We start from the raw sequence: 20,294 nt of genomic DNA, 5'->3' as shown, positions 1-20,294 counted from the left end.
CATGTTCTGCACAGCAACAAAGATAAACCAGTATGTAAGACTATACAACAGTATATGGCACACTGTATGTGACACAATGCACCGCCTAGCCACAGGGGGTATATATCATGCTAATGCATAACATAACATGTAATACATTGCAATGATTGTAGGGTCCAGTCACAGTATTACCAGGATTCCACACTAGTCATTGATGGCAAACCCCTGCCTAACATATGTGCTCATTCATCAATATGGGTGGCATACTGCTGTACTTCACTATACATGTTGCTAGATGCACACCTATCTCCTGTAAAACACATATGACTGAGGCCATGGTGCAGGCATATACACACACATCAGACATACATACCAGGCACAAAGATATGGCAACACACATGACCTTTACCTCTGTACCATACAGTACTGCGTGTCAGTAGTTACAAGACCTTATGCCTGAGGTATGTCATCTGGAGGACTATGGGAAACAAACAAAACAGTGGTTCCAGGACATGTGTACATACACCTTACTGTGCTGTTTAGGCATACAGCTTCAGGTAGTACTACAGTTCATTCAGGGATTGGATTCACCAGCAGTAACACTCAATAAGCATACATGTACTGCTGTAGCCTACAATGGGACACCCCAGTCAACACCAACACACTATGTCAGACCGTCTGGAATACTGCTTTTTGTACCTAGCAATAGCATACACATCTTTTGCTGGGATCACAGCTAGGACACTACATACCATGACAGAAACAGTTTCCCACTTAGCTATCACACATATACAGAACACGGACACATTCACCAACACATTCACCATCACACTCAGTCAACCTCACAAAGCAATTATTGCAACAGGTACATGTGGGTGTGTATCGGTTCGTAGGTAGGTTATAGGCTATTGGCCCTAGGACCTATAGATGTCTAGCCATACGCTATCCTGGCCTTTGACACATGGGTGATTTCATTTCACGTGGCCCTGTCAAGCAGAGCCACAGAGGTGATTCCTGGGATGTATTTCCTATCTCACACACAATCATCAGGTTTATATATGATGACTGCTAATTAGGAGCTTCATTTGCTATTGATAGGTGGTTTGTGCCAGGGTATGGGATGTCTCTGAGATAGGGATCTATCCATCCAGCATGTGCTGTTTATTGAGGTGACAAGCTTTATGTCCCTAGAGCGTGTAGCTCATAGGGATTGTGATCTGATTACGTGGAGCATGACCAACAGCTCTGGGTTTCACATAGCTTTGCATGTTAGGCAGAGGTCACCTCTGGGTAGATGGTATGCGACACAGTCTAGCTGTAGTTTTGTGGGATGGTCTGCATAGGGCATCTGTTTGAGGCCGGTATTACCCTTTGTGAGGTATGCCTGTGCCCTTTCCAGTTACTGTAGATGTCTTGTGAGGTACATACCACATGGGGCATTGTACTCTATAATGGGTTTTCTGTGTGTGGAGTACAGGGGAACACTGACCTATACTTCCCTGGATGACACACCTTTTGTGATTACGTGTGCCATGTAGACAGGTTACATGACTAGTGTGGCACTGTGACAATCAAAGGGGAGACTACTGTCCACCTGTGTCCCATGGTCTATCACACCTTCAGTGTTAAGTAGACTACCACCTATGTGGTAGTTAATGGATACTGAGTTTTTGCAAGGAGGGATGCCAATGCAGTGTCAACATTGAGCTTGAGTCCATGGCTTTGTCACCAGGCATCTGCTGCAGTAAATTTGACCCTGTCTCTCTCTCTCTCTCTCTCTCTCTCTAGATATAAATATGAACATCCATTGGTGTACATATTGATATACATATAAGCACATATACAGTCCACCTTTCATGGTGGGAATATTGAGTATGGGAAGGTTGTGAGGTATACAGTTATGTCATAATATTGCACAGTGTTGTGCGAAATGCATTGAAGGTGTTCTCAGCCATGTAGCTTTAGTAGGCCTCACTGGCTGCAACACTGCAAACCTGACGAATCATACCCACAGCGTTCAACCACCACATGTCATATACCAGCACTGTATGCTGTCTGGTTTGCCACATACTACAACATATATAGGAATATGCACATAACCTTCAACAACATATATGTGTCCACCTTTCACAAACAGTTGCAGTATGTCCCTTGCTCTATGCACATGTACAGATCTTAATATATCTGACACAGACAGATCTCTCCGTATGTTTGTGCCATACACACACAAGGACCACACTGTTGTAGGTCTATGTACCTCATGGCTGACCTGTTGTGCCTTGCTGCAACATGAATAGGTGTCACATGTGAGCACACAGTAATATTAGAGGGTGTATATATAGCTGCAAATGCTTAATTACCATACTAGCCTGGTACAGCTGTTGTCAATGCTAATCTACACGTTGATATGACTATCATGCATTTGTTACTCTGTCACATCCATGGTTATATAGCTGTATGTGCTACTCCCCCAAACAGACATTGTCCACACTACTAAACAGAACACAGATAACATGGTTCAGATGTTTGACATTTAATGCTGAGCTACATATATCACAGTTATGTCCCACTGCACACAGCTACACACTGATATGTCCATGGCAGTAGTTATGCAGGGCATCTGTGCATAGATACGTACTGCTGCCACATGTTGATGTTTCAAAGTATGTAGAGTGGTCTTCAAATACATCTACTACATGCCAGTAAATATATATGTTACATACCTTTCCTTTGTATGCATTCATATTTTTCACTTAGCTGTCTCTTTGGCTGAATGTAATAAATTTGTTTTATGTTTTATTTTCTTTTTTTTTATTAGTTTATATATTTTTCCCACTGGTGTGGGTGGAGGTGTAAGTCTCTCTCTCACTCTCTCTGTCTCTGTGTCACTCTCTCTCTCTCTCTCTCACCGTCTGCAATGGGATGATCGCATGTGTGGCCAGCAGGTACAGCCTGCTTTTATAAGTATTTGCACATGTGCATGTGATGGCCTCTGCACCAATTGGTGGCCACCATTTGGTAATTGCATGCAGCCTCACTGTCATAGCAATCCAATGCTATAAATTGCTATGTCAGGTAGGTGGAGCCCTTTCAGCTTTCCAAAGTGGGGCCCATGCTTGTTTGCTGTGGAGACCGTTGTGTAAGTCAGAAGTTTGGTATAGTTCTTATATCTGAAGCTAGGGGTGTAACCAGTGATATAATTGTTGTACTCAGACCTGAATGTTGCCACTTCCACTACACAGTTGTCAGTGTAGAATTGTACTCACCCCTACATATGCTAACACTAGATACATGGGAGTATGTAGTTTCTTTTCTACTTGTACAATGTACTGCCATACAAAAGTAGTTATTGAAATGTATTCATTTGGCACATGAACTGTTTGTGAACTGCTATACTGTGAATATTTGTTCACTCACTTTTGAACAGTTTGTGCTTTTTTACAGTTGACATTGGCACAGACTGCTCAAGAAAACTCTATAAATTTCTGTACTGAGTATGCCTACCTACATCCTTGGTAGACCCTGAACACACAGGTTTATTGTACATTTGGGTAGGGGTGCAGTAGGACAGAGAACATTTATGTCTTAATGTGTGAACTTTATCTTGCTGGACTTAAAGGGTTGCTGTGTACCTGTTAGTTTACCAAGGCAAGTAACCTGTCTGCGTATCTCCCAACTGTGGACCTATCCAGATGGTAGCCTGAGGTTAACCTGTTATTCTTTGTGCACCACACCAGTCTTTTCAGCACTGGAACAATGGCATTGTCACAGATGGTTGCTACCAGTACATGTCTACATCCCTTGGTATTTCAGTGTTGTACTCCCACATAAGGGTATGCTTCTGGAACTCCTTCCAAAGCTATTTGCACAGTGTGTAACAGCAGAATAGCTGATATGCCTGTGTGTTTCTGCCTCTGCCAGACCTCTCAAACACTCAGGTACATATTTTAGCAGACTCAGGGTAAAGTAGGTCGAAGTGAGGTACACCTTTACAATATTAGTAACATTAGCTTGAGACTTTGAGAGAACCAGAGCATATGAATTAATACACATTTCGTGAAGTACAAGTGGTGTCTAACTCTTACTTTTTGTCACAGTTGGGAAGTATGGCCTCTACCCTAGTCAGATATGCTAGTGTTTGTCCTGCTATAATACTGTGTGGGGGTTGTGACGTGCTGCTGTAACATTATTTTTTGCTAGAATGGCTGGTTCTCTTTTCACTGTCATGTAATGCAGTTCCACAAGAACTGCTGGTAAAGATACACAGAATTGGATTTGTGTTATGGCATTCCTATTTGGACTTTACATTCACTCATTCTGATGCATGATATATTGGTTTCAGCACCGATTTGTTGTATATTTACTATGGCTCAGTGGTACTTCATGCAGTCTAGTGTGTACAAGGTCTGGGGTTTGAGACTGACAGAGGTATTTTATTTTGCTGCTGAGCAGAACAAGGGCCCTGACATACAGAGTGACTAAGGCACTTTTAAGCAGTTGTAAGTGGGTTTGCGTGGGTTTGCGTGATGCTTAGCTAAGAGCACACAAGCTTAGCTAAGCGCACACTCGCGCAAACACGCAAACTACTGCATAAAGGTGCTTACTCCCACTAACCCCCGCGCTCATTTATTTGAAAGAAAAGAAAATGGGGAGATAGGAAAGTGTTGAAAAAAGGGCACAAAGAGGGAAAGACAGTAGGGAAAACAGCTCAGGATGTGCAGGACAGGTGTAGGGAAGGTCCATACCTGCCCATGTCTTTAACAGCAACAGCTGTGCATATACTAGTAATTTGAATGGAACTTTGAAACCTTCCACCCCTGAGAGAGGGGTGAGGAAAACAAAGTATGTTGTACTGCCATTTAAATTTCTGTTTGTGTCCAGTGGCATGTATGCAAATTGGACAGCTATGTATGTGGCGTAATTTTTTTTTGGGTGCAGATTGCCCATTTTTATTTTCTGGTGAGAGTGGAATGTGAGGTAGGGGAAGTAGGTATATTTTGGGAGGTAGATTGGGGAGGTAAACACACAAGACAAACAAGACGCATACAGGGATGGAGTATGACACATGGGGTGGGTGAACACCATTGACGCGGAAGGGTGTTTGGAAATTGCAAGCCCATGAGCCCACAGATGGCAACAGTGGAACTGAGATCCCCATCCATGGGCAGTCACCACTGCACCTTCACAACCCAGGGGGGTGGCTGTGATGGGGGCTGTGTAGGAGGGACAGGATCACCCATGAGTCATGCCACTCGTGCCTCGAGCCGTCATAGACGATCAGCGACTGAACACTGGATCTCCCTACGCACCACAGCCCGGACCATTCTGAGGGTGATAAGTGGCCCTCCTCTGTCCACACATGCACGGGAGGGATGAGCCCCATCCCCTGCCGTGCTTCCACCCGAAGGTGGTACAGGACCAATGGAGGAGGGGGTCCCGGGCTGGACCCCGTAACTCCTGGTGCCAGGTGCCATCGCCAGCTGAGGTGGGACAGGTGGGTCCATTGGGACCAGCCTTCCCATACGTTCTATGTTTAGGAGGATTTAATGACAATATGGGTTAGTAATAGCCAACAGCATTCCAGTTTAGTTGTAACAGCATACAGTAGTATTCCCATTAACCCAACACACCAGAGTATAAACAGTTGAACAGCAAGCATAACACATTCATATATAGAACAACAGTGGACATTCCAACAGCATGCAGGATTGATTGGTGGCAACAGGCCACCAAGATTGTGGTATGTGAACAGGTCACATGCATCAAAGTAAATGCAGATATTTATATAACAATAGGACATGTGTCCCAACAAATGTTATGAGATTAGACATACCCATTGAGGTGTGGAATTGCATTCTTTATGCACATATAGTGGGGTGTAAAAAGATACTTCCATTAACAACTTATCTATACTTATAGTTTACACTACATTCCTATTGACTGCAGTTAAATATCTCCTGCATGTATTATTACACTAGGCAATGTCCGTTAAATTGTGAAATGGGTTTTGCTAGTTCTTGATATACCTGACCTGTATCTGACATACAAACCGTCCTGGATGCAGATGTTACTGTTACATATTTATATTTTTAATTTTTATTTATGTATCTACATATCTGGATGTGTTCAGGTGACATTATCAGGTATATGTTAACGACCCCTACATTTCTAGCAGCATACTGACATTTCTGGGGAACACATTAACAAGCTACTCATGTGCCAGATTAACCTGTACATGCCGGCCATTAACCGACAGTTGAGGACTGTATATATGCTTAACAGCTACTGGCACTCCCTTCATCCACTTTAAATAGGCCTACCCATGTGTGGATTTATTGCACTTAATACAACAGTACTATTTCTATTATGCAAGGGTACAACAACATATCGCAGAAAGTGACACGGACACACTCCAGGAATTATACCTTTATTAATTACATTACACACTTTTCTAATGGCTCTCTCAATTATTTGATATATCGGTGCATGCAGAGGTCTTTTATTCAATACTTTTTATACCTTTATTAATGAGTTACAGCACCTTTTCACGCTGTCTCACTTATTTTATATAACAGTACATGCAGAGAAGTTATTCCTCACTTTTTATACCTTTATTAATGGGTTACAACACCTTTTCACGCTGTCTCACTTATTTCATATGACAGTACATGCAGAGAAGTTGTTCTACACTTTTTATACCTTTAATAATGGGTTACAACACTCTTTTTCAGGCTCTCTCACTTCTTTTAAATGACCACACATGCAGAATATTTAGTAACCTGCCTGGTGGCTCAGCCTTAGCAGCCTATCTGCATAGGCTTGCTGATTCGCAGGACGGACACCTGCAACTGTGAAGTAAATGAAGGGATATTGAGACATACCTATCCATAATATAGACTACAATAGCAATTCGTGCATACTTCATTCCATGGCTACATACTCAGTAGTGGGGCATTTGGCATTCCACGGGCCTCCTGTATCCAGTGGTTCAGTTGGTCCTTCTTGCATCTCTTCCTGTCTGCATGGTGGTGTCTGACCTGCTCACCAGTCTGAGAGACACCTGTGGCACTGGTGAGATCATGTGCTAAACGGTTCCAGGCTTCCACTTTGTACTCCATGCCCTGGAACTGGCCCTGCAGGAGTCTTGCATCATGATGATGGATGAGGAGCCAAACCATGTATTTTGACTCCTCAATGCCCCACCATTGCATTCAAAAATGAGACCTCTCTCCAGCACCGGCCATACTGTCTGCAGATGGGAGCTACAACCAGTTATAGCAATTATTCCTGCCTATGGAGCTTAAATATGCCTCATTTCCCTCCCTTATTTGTGATTGGCCAGTTTGGAAATATGTCAACTAAGAGCAAACCTGCTTAGCAATGGGTAAACTTCCATTGATATATATGAGTGTGTTGGAAATGCATCCATATTTAATGCTGTCATGGCTTAGTGGTTTAGTACTGTGATTATGGTGCACAGTATCCTGGGTTTGAGGCCTGTCATTGCTTTTTATTTTACTACTGGCCAGACCGGATATGGGGTGTGGCTGTGTTTAGTTGACTTTGCTCAACTTTGCCCAAAGTTGCTCGACATTGCTCTATGCTGCCCGACATTGCCCAACGTTGCCCAATGTTGCACTAGTTGGTACGGTGCGCAGCTCTGCGCAAACATGTTTTCTTTGCGCTAGTTGGCGCGATGCACAGCTCCGCGTAAAACTATTGTGCTAGTTAAAGCACTGCTAAGCTATGAGCAATTATACTTCACTGTGCTTAATACTAGTGGACTTTGCTTAGCAGTGCTTCACATTGCTTAAGATACATTACTTATGTATTTATCAGTATGCATGACCATTCCACCTTCTTATATATATATAAAATATTGTTCACTAATGCATAGGCCATTTCAATGCATTTTACTGGGATGTAAAAGGTAAATGTCAGGAATTATTTTTATGCACACATTTCCTACAGAAAATAGGTAGTGGAGTGGCGGGACTTGAACCCGGAATGCATACTCTTTGTGCGAGGGCTCTACCACTACACTATTGCTATTTCCCTTAATTTGCATATAAATAGTTTATTATCCTCTTCAATGTCTACACTACTAACTGTAGCTAAGCAATGGGCAAACCCGTGCATACATGCGCAAATACAGGCAGCTATATCGGGAATAATAAAAAAAAGGAAAACTTTACATTTTACACTTGTACAGGGATTTAGAATGTGGGGGAGTGTAGTGTTGTGTATGTGGACATTTGAGCATACTCGCTCATTTCTGTTGACATTTGCAGTTTAGGCACTTGCAGGGGTGTGGATATTTGGACTGCTCGGCAGTCTGACACGCCCCCTGCACTCGTGCACGGTCCGTGCAAGCCTTAGAGTTGAGTCAGCGTGCCCTCATGAATATGCATGACATGCTGACATCATACCCTTACACTGCAGTGTCCGTGTAAGACTTAGTTAGTCTTACACGGGGGATTAGTGAATCCCGGCCTTTGTCTTTCAATCCAGAGTGTTTATTTCTGTTTCTAGTAATCTATTGCTATCTACTCTCCATTTTTTAAATTCTTGTTTCTTGTCCTGATTAGTATTTTTGCTCTGCTAGTGTCCTTCCTTACAATTTTAAATGAGTAATGTTCATTACTGCTTAAAGAAAAATTCTGTTGAGTAGAATTTTACCAGTTTGTATCACACCAAATTGCGAAATATTTGAATGGTGACTGCTTAAATGTTGGGACTCAAAATGCCAAGTCCAGGAATGTGACATAGAACAAAAATATCAGGTAGACACCACTGAAGGAAGCCCAGAACATACGAAGCAAACTTGAGTAAAAATATAGGCAAACCATGATAGAAGAACAAAATAAAGATCTGAAGAAGGCTTTAAGCCAAAAGCACTTGTCTGGTACCTGAGAATTCGATTGTTTGTTGGAGTAAAATTTTATTATTCGTTTTATTTTTCTGTGGTGGTTTGCCTATATTTTTACTCAAGAGTCCAGGAATGTGAAAACTGAATGACTGAAAATCCAGATTTATAAGTCTGAGACTGCCATTTCTTGGAATATTCTCTTTTCTCTGAGTTATGCTGATCTCAGGGCTGATAAGTTAAAGGAAATAAATGACGTTCAATATTCACTCATCACCTGTATTTTCTGTCTTTTTAGGATTCGTCATTGTAAGTTCCTACATTTCAACAGTGAGCCCATTGCATCATGTCATATTTTGGCATTTCAGATAAGGAATAATATTTTTCTTCAACATTATAAGGAATTTAGAAAATATATATTGTCTGGAGATCATAGGGTATTTGCCATTTTAGTCACCCCGCCTCACTGGACACAGTTGTTCAAATAGGGAGTGTCCTGTAAAAAAGAGTTAAGTGTTAGCCCATTAAACACTGTCATATCTTAGAGATGTATTATTTGAAGGCAATCAGTACTCTTAGATTGTATGCTATGTGCAGATGAAACTAATTTATGGGAAATATTCACTTAAGCAAATGTGTCACAATAATTTATGTGTAGCAGGCATTGGCTTGTAGTCATAGCCATCTTACACAGCATACAGAACTCCACTGCATGTAGTCATATGCTGGTATGTTGCAGTTAATTCTACTCACTAGCACTACTGAGTAGATTGGGAATAGGTGCATAGCCTCAAACATCAACAACTGCTTATAGGTGTACAACAACACATACTACTGATCTAATTAGTGATACATAATGTAGTACTCAAGCTGTTCCCATTGGAGGAAAATGTCAGGGTGGCACCTGTTCAGGTCACTGTACTAATGCTGGCACTGCTCATCAGACTGGGAGACACCCATGGCATCACTCACAACACTGGCAAGTTAGTGTCAGGCATCTACCTTGTGCTGTATGCCCTTATATGAGTCCCAGAGCAGGCAGTCCCATTGGTGCAGATGTGTCAGGTGGAAAAAAGATCTTTGTCTCCTTTCTGCATCATCCAGAACCCCTTCCAATTTTAGCCCTTACACAAGCCATAACCACTTTCCAGTTTGATACCTAGAGGAAAATGGAAGCTGAGTTGTATAAATGCACACAGCAGAACTCATGTGATATGCACTGATGGGCAACATGAAAGCACAATGCAGGTCGAGGCCAAGGTGCAGTAGCCAGAAAATGCATGTGCAGGAGTGTGGCAGATGCATGATCATCGCACATGGCAGTGCATCTCTGCCAACATATATGCAGTATCATAGTATGGCAAAGCACTACAAATCATGGCACCTATGTGTTACTGTGCTCCTATAGTTCTCTGATTGGGTTGCAAAAGCCCATGGATGTGTAGTTGTAATGGAGATGACCAGCCATGCACAGAATGTATCATAGCCTACCATGCATTTGCATGGGCAGGAATGGACTCCATAGTCCAGAGCAGAATTAATACTGTACTGCACCATATGTGGGATTCAAAAACACTTAACTGACTTTAGTTCATTAACATAGACACTATACTATGAGCCCAATAATAACCTGATTGAAACCACAACTGCTATTGTGCTGCTACTCATGATATTGATTTTGCTGCAATATAAAAAGCAAGTTGCCAATAGAGACTATTAAAGTGCTCTACACAGTAAGAATGTCTTCTACAGAAGCGGTGGTAAGGGTACAGAAGATAGCAGTAGTTGGGAATGCAGAATCAATATATTTGTCTTATTTGAAGCTGTTATTCTTTGATGGAAAACTCAGTGGGATTGGAAATGGGAATGTCGGCAGACAGAGCACAGATACATCCATCTATCTATCCACCCATCCACGCTTCCATTACTACTGAACTACTGAAAGATAGTGATTGTTAGAGTAACCATGTTGGTTGGCAACACAGACAGACAGGGATATGTTGGAATACACAGCCTCTGCTACAGACATTCAGATAACATATGCAAAGAAGGGGGTAAAGTAGGGAAGGTACACCTGCTAAATAATTCAGGCTGCAGATATGCTCTGTGGAACATGATGGTCCTGCCAAATGTCCCTAGAGATAGATCACAGAGTGCATGTTATGCAACATTATATTCCCAAACTGTCAGAAGTAGACTGCTTTGCAGAGATGGACTATGAAAGCACTGTATAGCAGGCCTATCACTTGTTGAAGGCAATTCAGCTTCATGGATAACTGCTGCAATTGGTAGTAAATAATATTTGTGTCCAGGCACTAACAATACATGTATGACCTCATGTACAGAAATGTAAATGACACCAAAATTAGTGGCCTGAAATGTTCTCCCATTCAGAGAAAAAGTGCTGCTGAGGGTTCTCTGTGAGCATTGAAGGTGCATTTTAAGCACTAACAGGATTTACAAGGCCATCTAGAAATTGTCAGATCTCATTACAGATGTCAATACCATGGATGGCCACAACAGATCAGCAAAACAAGTCTGCCAGAGGGTCACCAACATTAATGGCATGTCCAAACAACAGAGCATGCTATTGCATGGTGGGGGCCCTGCCGTCACAGGTTGCCCTCACTGAAATGGAGGAGTTCCTTGTGTCCCCTAAGGACAGTCAGAAGATACTGATACATGTGTAGATCTAGATATAGGGTCCAGACTGATCACAGCATTGTGTGCTTCAGATAAGGATGCATCTGGTTGATATTACCATAAGGTAGTAGCTCAATCTAGGTCGGTACTGGTGTGAGCTTCCTCGTGGTTATAACTGCCATGTCTTTGCTACTGGAATGTCTAGAATGCAGGCACAGTATCATCCACCACAAGATACATTTGCCTTTAGTCTGTGTAATATATTGTTTCCTACAATGCTGTCGAACCACTGGGTTGTGGGAGTGTCATATATCTTCAATTGTACACATTTCTGTAATCTGCCTCATTCACAGATGCAGTGGTCATGGGGTCAGCCTCAACAGAACATATCTTGAATGATGTCATTGCAGCATTAGAGCCTGACAAAGATGGTTGTCTACACCTGGCAATGTCAGATAGCATGCAACTGTCAGAAATGATAATAGTCAAGGACAACCTACCATCCACATCTACTGTCACATGAGTGTAGTTTTTTTAACCCATTTCTCCCACTCCACTGAGTATGGAAGAACAGGATATGGCTTATATCTTAACAAAAAATGCACCATTGACACCAGCTCATGCACCAGTGGGCAACAGTGCCATCACTGATCATTATGACAACACTAAAGAGCAACATGCCAGAGGACATTGGTGCCATGGTTCCCAATCAATGCCTGATCTAGGTGACACACTGGTCATAAATTCATGTTGGTGATCTAGGCATCAACAGATGCTACCAGCTTGATGGCAATGATGATTATCATCTTGCATGGCCTGAGTGCCGATATACATGAGAGTCACAATGTCTGTATGCAACAATGGAGCAGAGGAATATGAAACACATGTACAGCTCAGGTCTTGGATACTCACTTGTTTGTAGAAACAGCCTTCATGAGGTCTTCTGAGTCTTTCTGCCAGAGCTGGCACTCTACTCATGGCTGGTACTCCTCTGTCTCTGCTGTGGGTATCCACCACAGGGCAGATACCTTGAGGTTACATGGTGAGCCACATGTAAGACAAAGGGGAACAACTTCCAGACATAGCCTGTGTGACAGTCTTTTGCATCATGTGGCCAGGCAGTTATGATCACATTGTTCCACATCATCCTTGCCTGTGGGTGTTGCTGGCAGTGGTATTCCACAAAGAGGACACCTCCACAGCCAAGGCCATTCGTGTCCTGCATCATTCCCATCTATAGATCTACAACCTCAACCACATCCACTCCAGTGCAACTATGAGCCATCTAATGCAGCTGTGTAACCTGGCAACAGAAATATGCAAGTGCCTAGAAGATCTGATCACCTGTCACCCTCAAGAAACTCCACCATATCCCTACACAGTATATCCAGCTCTCCAAATCATCCAGTCATGTAACAAATCTCTTCTACATCCCAGTTCTATCCCCTCTTCAACCTATTGCTGATCCATATCAATGTGCCTGTGTAAATGATGATAACTGTGCCCTGCCCATCCTGCTTTGTTAAATGAGTTATGTAATGTCTGATCCATGGTGTGGCCAGTCAATATATTGTATTACATAACATGCACGTACAATGGTATGCATCAGTTTTAGTTGTTATCTCTATTCTGGCACATAGATGCTGACAAGACACTACCTCTTATCCATTGCACAGGGTGCTGCAATTGCCTTAACCTCTTATGGGCTTCTGCTGTAGCCAGTTCCTCCATTAGCTCTTCAACTGGCATCTCCTTGTCTGGCTGATCCTCTATTGGTGATCCCCTGCTCTAGATGCCTGTGTGCCAGCAGGTTATGCAGAAATGGCCAGGCAACAAATATCTTGTTGCAGATCTCCAGAGCATACTGCAGCATAATGACAGTATAAAGCAGGCAATGGAAGTGGGCCTTCAACAAATATTCAGAAATCCAGCAAAAACAGACTCAAGAGGTGACACCACTGTGCAGACTAGGACACTTTAATGGATGAAATAAAAGCAATAAAAGAATAAAACTCTGTAGGCACTTTCATGTTCAAATCCAAATGCTTCTTCAGACGTATTGTTTGTGGACCTAATGACAGGGTTTCCTTGAGACCCTTCTTAGTTGATGGACCCCTTGTACATTAGGATAGTCTCATTAGTGAGTTTTTTGTACCAGTAAGTGTTTTTCAGCTATTTAAGTTTCTTTATATATTTTGTTGACATGTTGTTTTGATTATTACAAATATTATGATTTACATATTCTAAGAGAGGATAGTGTTCTATGATTTTTGAATGAGTTTTTTTATTATGCATTGCAATATTGTTCTGTTTCATAAAAATTTATAAGTGTTTTTTGATACTATTCAGAAATTTTTGAGTTTTTATTACTATATAATTTAAGTTTTGTTGATAATAATTTAGAAGTATTTCATAGACATTATGATTTTGTTGATATTGGCATTCACTACCACCTATTGATAAATGATATAGTAGCATGTTTTAGTATCCAGCATTTTAAATGTGCCACCATAATTATTTAATGATACATTCATAAGCTTTTTTATGTTTTTATATACTTTAGGAATTATTTTAATATATTAATGTTTATATATTAATGTTTTTACAATGTGAGATGCATGATTTTAAGAAGAGATGTGATAAAAGATGTATTTAAATGAGTTGGTCATTGCAGTAATGTGATTGTCTGAGTGAGTCTGTTTTTGTTGAATTTGCTATTTTCTCTCAGAGGTGTTTCATCCTTAAACTGCCTTGGCTTTCATTAAATATTCAGAAATGCTGCAGGTCTGTGACAGTGTAGAGTTATACTAAATTTCTGCAATGCTCTGTGGGTTTGCATTGGTGTCATGAACCAAGGCTCAAAAGGTCAAACTCATATCTAACATCACTAATGAGATATCCCTGTGGGAAATCACCTTGCACAAAAATCGGTATAGGTCAGACATGTACTTGAATGATGCACAGAAGCACTATATATAGTACACTGTGCACTGCACACCACCTGGAAGTTAATGGTGTGGAAACCATTTTGGCTGATTTACAAGTGTCCATGTAGACTAGACGAGCACTGAAGGCAATACAGGTAAATTCAGTGCCTTCTAGAACCTCAGCAAAATGAGCTATGACACAGTACTCTCAGATAGTGGTGTTTTTCTCCTTTGTGGTCCATGAGAACTACATACGCCTCTCCACAAGTTGCAGCAGGACACCAAGGAATGAGTAGCATTCATGGAAGAGATGCCTGTAAAATATCCACTATGTCCTTTAGATAAGTTGTATAACTATATTAGTCTTACTGTATCCCTTTAATCTGATCATTTATTGTTCATAGGTTCATAGGTAGGTGCTAGGCTATCTGCCTGAGGGCATTTATAAGCCTAGCCAGAATGTGTTGGCTTTCGCCACCCCTTTAGATTAGTTCCCTGTGCCTCTGTGCAGCAGAGCCACTGAAGTGATTCCCAAGGTAAACTTTCTGTTTTCCATCCACTCGTCAAGGTTTCTTTTGAAAAGTGTTAGCGAGGAGCTCTGCCTAATGTAGATTGGGATCTTGTTCCAAAGCATGGGAAGTCTCTGGGACAGGAATCTATCCCTCCAGCATGTCCTATTTATTGTTGTGGTGGGGTTTAGATCCCTAGAGCATGTGGCTCGAGGAGATAAGGTTAGGTGGAGCATGTCCATCAATTCTGGGTTGGACATGGCCTTGTATGTCAGGCAGAGATCACCTCTGAGTAGGTGGTATGAAACCGAGTACAGCTGTAGTTTCTTCAGTTGAGCTGAATAGGGCATCTGTTTGAGGCCAGTGGTCCTCTTGGTGAGGTACTTCTGTGGTCTTTCCAGCTGTTGCAGGTGTCTTGTAAGGTACATCCCAAATGGGGCATTGTACTCTATGATGGGTCTGATGAGTGATGAGTAGAGGGGCACAATGACCTCTTTTGATCTGGATGCGAACCCTTTTGTGATTAGGTGGGCCACATAGAAGGATTTTCTAACCACTTTGGCAATGTGATTATCAAAGGTGAGATTACTATCCACTTGGGTCCCCAGATCCCTTATTACGTCTTCCATATTTAGGGGACTACCACCTATGTGGTAATTTGTGAGTACTTTGTTTTTTCCAAAGGGGATGACTATGCACTTTTTAGCATTTAGCTTGAGGTCATGATTTTGACACCAGGTATCCGTCTCAGTGAGACCCTTTTGGAGGATGTCTGTGTCAGCCAGAGAGTCAATTATAGCCCCTAGTTTGCAGTCATCTGCAAACTTGGTCAGCCATAGTCCTCCTGTGCTTGCCTGTACCTCTGAGAAGTATATGCCGAACAGGAGGGGTCCTATGACTGAGCCCTGGGGAATGCCACCTGTTACCAGTTTAGAGTCGGACCTAGCTCCTGCAACTCTCAACATGTGGGTTCTGTCAGGGAGCCATTTGGCAACTCATCTTGTGACATAGGGGTTTATGTTCAGGCTGGTGAGCTTGTCTATAATACCAGAATGGGGAATGGTGTCATAGGCCTTAGCGAGGTCTAGGTAGTTTGTGTGTACCACCTTAACCTTGTCTATAGCCTTGGTAACTGTCTCAAAGAAGTCCAACAGGTTTAGGAGGCATGATCTGCCCTTAACAAAGCTGAACTGGGTAGGGTACAGTGTTTGGAGGTTCCCAATGTATCTGTTAATGAGTTCCATGATGATGTGCTCCATAGCCTTCCAGACCAAGCTAGTCAGGCTTGTAGGGCGATAGTTCCCAGGGTCTGTTGTGGCTCCACCTTTGTGAAGCAGAATAACCATTGCTGTGTGCCACTCTATGAGTACGTAGCTTGTGGAGAGGCTGAGTTTGAACAGTGTGTTTAGGTGAGGGGTTAGTTCGTCTTTGAGCTCATGTAGGACGCAGCCTGGGGCACTGTCCAGTCCCATTGATGCTGTGTTTTTGGCTTTTGAGAGGGCTGTTTTAACCTGAGTGTCTGTGATTTCAGGGACTCAACATTCTTCTGGTATGGTTATGGGCCCTTTTGGGGGTGAGAGGGTGGTGAAGTTTGCACTGAACCTGTCTGCCAGGATGTTGTCGATATCAGTCGGTTCAGTGTATTTTGTGCCATTCTGCACTAAGTCTGAGCAGATCTGAGTATTGCCACTTAGATTCTTGATATAGCTAAAGAATGCCTTGTGGTTATCTTTGGAGTCCTTGGCAATTTTTCTTTCAAAGCTCGCCTTGGATGATTTTATGAGGGATCGTAGTTTCTTGCTGATACTGATTAGAGATGTCTTCCCTTCTTGGGATTTTACTCTTTTCTGTACTAGTTTCCTCCTTTTATTGTATAGCTTGTTTATGGCAGGAGTCCACCAGACTGGTTTCCTTTTCTTGGAGGAGTAAGTCTTGGTTTTGCTTGGGATGGCATGATCCATGCATTCTTGTAGGTGCCCGTAGAATGCATTAGTAAAGGATTTTGCAGCTTGGACAGCATTATCCTTCAGCATGGGGCCTTTGAAACTTTCCACCTCAGTCTTAAATAATGTAAAGTTTGCATTTGAAAAGTTTTTCACAGTGGTTTTCTTGTCTGGGGGTGGGGGCGGAATGTGGATATCCAAAGTGATTTGTTTATGGTCAGATCTAACCAGCAAGGGGTTGACCTCTGGTGTGGAAAACCAGTCGTCCATGTTGATGATGACCAGGTCCAATATGTTGTCACCTCTGGTGGGAGTGTTGACAGTTGAACCAGGGCATTTGAGTTTATAAATTCTAGGAAATGTTGGGCAAGGGAGTTAGCACTTGAGTAGTTCTCCCAGTTAATGTTTGGGTAATTGAAGTCACCCAATATTAGGATGTTTGTAGGACCTTTATGTTTCCCAGTGTTTCCAGAAATGTGGAATGGGGTCCTGGACATAGTGGGTGATCTGTAGAAAGCTACAATTTGAATTGCAGTTTTGCCCATTGTTAGTTGCACGTGGATGATCTCTGAAGCATCGTGCTGTGCCACTAACCTGGAGGTGTGGTTATCCTTGATGAATATGGATACGCCCCCGCCTTTTGTATTTCGGTTTGGGTTCTGTGGCCGAAATGTATGGTATGAGTTGTAGCCTGGTAGCATTGGGGTGCTCTCTGGAGCCTTAAACCAGGTTTCTGTTACTGCACATATATCGATTTTCTCCATACTGAGGAGTGCCTCGAGTGTGTGCATTTTGAGGTTTAGACTTCTGGCATTCAGTAGCATTACCCTCAGTTTTCTGTTACTTGTGCTATTTACAGTGGTGGGTTTGTCTTTTGAGCCTTGCCTAAAAAAGGCACTATGGGGGTGGCAAGAGCCTTGGCCAGTATTTGAAAGCCTAAGGCTGACAGGTGCAAGCTGTCTATAGTGAAGCAGCGTGGCTTGTCGAGCATGTCATCCCAGGCAGACAGACACTGGATCACCTTTGAATGACACCAGAAGCTTAGCCAATTGTTGAAATTGAGAATTTTTTCTTTATACCGTGGTATCATTCTTACTGAGGGCAGGATGCTACTCAGGGTCAGGGTCATATTGGCCTGGGCTACATGATCAGAGAGCTCTCCCATGTCTCATTTCATGTAGTCCAGGGAGGTATGGCTCAGGTCATTCACACCAACATGGACAATGACAAAGTCGTATTTGTACTTGTTCTGGAGTGACCTGAGTGCTTGTGGTATGTGGCGTATCCTGTTACCCGACAGGCAGCTAACAGTAACCTTCTCCTTATTTAGCCTAGTGAGTGGGACGTCTGTGTGCCTGACTATAGAGTCACCTATTACTAGTATGTTGGGTATGTTATTTTGCCTTAAGGGCTGTGATTGCATGGCACACTGGTTTTGTGAAGTATGTGTTTCATGGTTTGTGTTGGGGGGTGGAGGTTGCTTGTATGTTTGCTTTGGAGGTCTCTGTTGGTTTTGCAGATTTTTATTTAGAGCCTCCAAGTATGTTTTCATGCATTTATGTGTGTTTTTTGCCAGTGCTGGTTTAATGGGTCTATGTAAGACTGGTGGTGTGATGCAAGTATTTCCCTTCTCCTCTTGACTGTCTGAACCAGTCTTGGGTTGAGAGAGATTAGCCTCAAGTTTGGCTGTATAATTGCATCTCTCACATGTATTAGTGTTTGGTGGTAGGAGGAGGGGGTTGTCTGTGTACATGAGGCAGTTGTAACATTGCCCCAAAATGCCCAGATTCACCAGTTGGACTGGAGAGTACACCTGAAACTGCTCTTTCAACATGCCTGGATAGGTACAGTGAACTGTTTTACTGAATGGCTGGTAAAGTCGATTAGAGTGCCTTGTCCTTCTGTACAGTACAGGAGGGTCTAGTGCTAAGGTTTATAAGTGCTTGCTATAAGTTTTGAGCAAGTGCCGGGCTGAGAAATTAATGTGTTGAGTGCTTAAGTTGAAAGTTTGTCTAGTTCCAAGGGAAAATTTGAAGAGGAGACTTCGTGGAGCCAGGAATAGTTTTACCCTAGCTAACCGGCGCTGCCCAGTGTGCAAAACTGGGCAAATATAGTATTTATAGCAGGGAAATGAAAGAGATGGAAATTAGCCCAAAATGGCCAATAAACTACTAATTTCTGGGCTGAAACCACTCTTCCAGGGACAGATAGGCTGCTCAAAGCTCCTCTCTCTCACAGGTGAACAGAGAACTTCTTTCTATCCAAGTAAGGTATGGGCAAACACAGAGATTTGTAACACAGCCCTGAATTCAGCACTAATTTGAAAACTGGACTATACTAGCTTAGAAAGGTGGGAAACAAGTATATATATATATATATATATATATATATATATATATATATATATATATATATATATATATATATATATATATCTGGTTCCCATTCAGAAGCCTGAAACATCATAAGCCTGAAAATCAAAATCCTGAAACCAAAAGCCTGAAAATTCAGAATCCTGAAAACTCAAAATCCTGAAAGCCCAAAATCCTGAAAGACCAAAATCCTGAAACTCAAAATCCTGAAAACACAAAATAGACATACTGATGTCATTGTGGCTTTGCTATTGTTAGCCCTGTGGTGTTAGGTCATGCGTTGGGGTCAGGTAAGTGTGGTTGGTTTTATTTTAGGGTTAGGGCGGTTTAAGTGAGTTAGGGTTAGGGCAGGTTAGGCATGTATGCAATAGTGACAAATATTGGGGTTAGGGGCGGTTTAAGTGAGTTAGGTTTAGGGCGCGGGTCAGGTGAGTGTGCGATAGTGACGGACCTTAGAGTTAGGGTTAGGGTCAGGGTCAGTTGGTAGATATTAGTGTCTTTATAGTGACATATTAGCATTATTTGTGTTTTCAGGATTTTGAGTTTCAGGATTTTGGTCTTTCAGGATTTTGGGCTTTCAGGATTTTGAGTTTTCAGGATTCTGAATTTTCAGGCTTTTGGTTTCAGGATTTTGATTTTCAGGCTTATGATGTTTCAGGCTTCTGAATGGGAACCATATATCTATATATATATTTTTTTTTTTTTTTGAAAATAAAGCAGATACACTCAAAAAACACTTTAAATACACAGAAAAGGATACTTATTGTTATATATCGCAGTTCAGAGTTGTAGTCAATGCCCCTAGTAATAAAGTAGGAAGAAACACAAATACAGGAAAAGCAGATGAATAAAGTGTAAATTTATATATATATATATATATATATATATATATATATATATATATATATAAATAAATAGAAAACAATAGAAAACAAACAAACCAGTTTAAACAAGTTACCCAATTAACCAGAAAAAAAGCTCAAAACTGTGCCCTGTTCCGGCAGTCTTCACAGACAAGTTCTAACTGCACACCCCTGCTTACTAGGGTGCAGGGG

Source organism: Protopterus annectens, chromosome 2.part2, assembly GCF_019279795.1.
Source record: "Protopterus annectens isolate FY-2018-M chromosome 2.part2, PAN1.0, whole genome shotgun sequence".
Taxonomy (NCBI): domain Eukaryota; kingdom Metazoa; phylum Chordata; order Ceratodontiformes; family Protopteridae; genus Protopterus; species Protopterus annectens.
This window is presented reverse-complemented; position numbering follows the sequence as displayed.